The sequence below is a fragment of the Orycteropus afer genome, unplaced genomic scaffold (assembly GCF_000298275.1).
Source record: "Orycteropus afer afer isolate SDZICR_OR568_19922 unplaced genomic scaffold, OryAfe1.0 scaffold00112, whole genome shotgun sequence".
In the NCBI taxonomy this organism is placed as follows: Eukaryota; Metazoa; Chordata; class Mammalia; order Tubulidentata; family Orycteropodidae; genus Orycteropus; species Orycteropus afer.
This window is the reverse complement of record NW_006921699.1, coordinates 9,311,333-9,312,540: the sequence shown is the minus strand read 5'-3', so window position 1 is coordinate 9,312,540 and position 1,208 is coordinate 9,311,333. Positions and strand designations below refer to the sequence as shown.

Here is a 1,208-nt window from a genome sequence, read left to right as displayed (position 1 = left end):
CTGTTTGCTGATGATATGATCCTATACCTAGAAAACCCAAGATACTCAGTAAAAAATCTACTAGAACTAACTGAGAGATTTAGCATTGTGGCAGGACACAAGAGCAACATCTAAAAATCAGTTGGATTCCTCTACACCAGCAAAGAGATTACTGAAAAACAAATAAGGAAATCAATACCATTTACAACCCCACACACTGCCCTTGAGTCGGATACAACTCATAGCAACCCCTCCTTGGGTTTCCATGGCAGTATCACTATGGAAGTGGATTGCCCAACCTTCCTTCCGAGGAGTGGCTGGTGGGTTTGAACCACCAGCCTTCTGGTTAGCAGCCAAACCCCTTAGGCACTACACCACCAGAGCTCCTTTTACAATGTTGTTGTAATTGTTGTTATATGCCCTCAAGTCGGACCTGACTCATAGTGACCCTTCCTTGGGTTTCCTAGGTGGTATCCCTATGGAAGAAGATTGCCCTACCTTTCTTATGAGGAGTGGCTGGTGGGTTTGAACCACCAGCCTTCTAGTTAGCAGTCAAGTGCCTTAGGCACTATGCTACCAGAGCTCTTCCTTTTACAGTAGCTACCAAAAAATAAAATACTTGGGAATAAATCTTACCGGGACACAAAAGACCTGTACAAAGAAAACTATAAAAGACTACTTCAAGAAACCATAAGAGATCTACAAAAATGGAAGAACATACCATGCTCGTGGATAGGAAGATTGAAAACTGTGAAAATGTCAGTTTTCCCCAAAGTGATCTATACATTCAATGCAATCCCAATCCAGATCCCATCGACATTCTTTAAGGATATGGAAAAAACAATCACTAACTTTATATGGAAATGAAAGAGACCTCAGATAAGCACAGCATTATTGAAGAACAAGGTAGGAGGTCTCACACTCCCAGATCTTAAAACCTACTATACAGGCACAGTAGTCAAAACTGTCTGGTATTGGTATAATGACGGAAACATAGACCAATGGAATAGAATTGAGAACCCAGAAATAGATCCATCCACCTATGGTCAGCTGAACTTTGACAAAGGGCCCAAATCCATTAAGTGGGGAAGAGATTGTCTGTTTAACAAATGGTGCTGGCAAAGCTGGATATCCACTTGCAGAAAAAATGAAACAAGATCTGTACCTCACACCATACACAAAAACTAACTCCAGATGGATCAAAGACTTAAATGTGAAACCTAAAACTA

General features: G+C 41.0%; 1 protein-coding gene across 1 annotated transcript in view; it reads left to right on the top strand.

Annotated features, from left to right (window-relative positions):
* The window catches only part of TRPC7 (transient receptor potential cation channel subfamily C member 7), a 266,316-nt gene that overhangs the window by 103,846 nt on the left and 161,262 nt on the right, over positions 1-1,208 (top strand). The gene's annotated exons all lie outside the window — the stretch shown is intronic.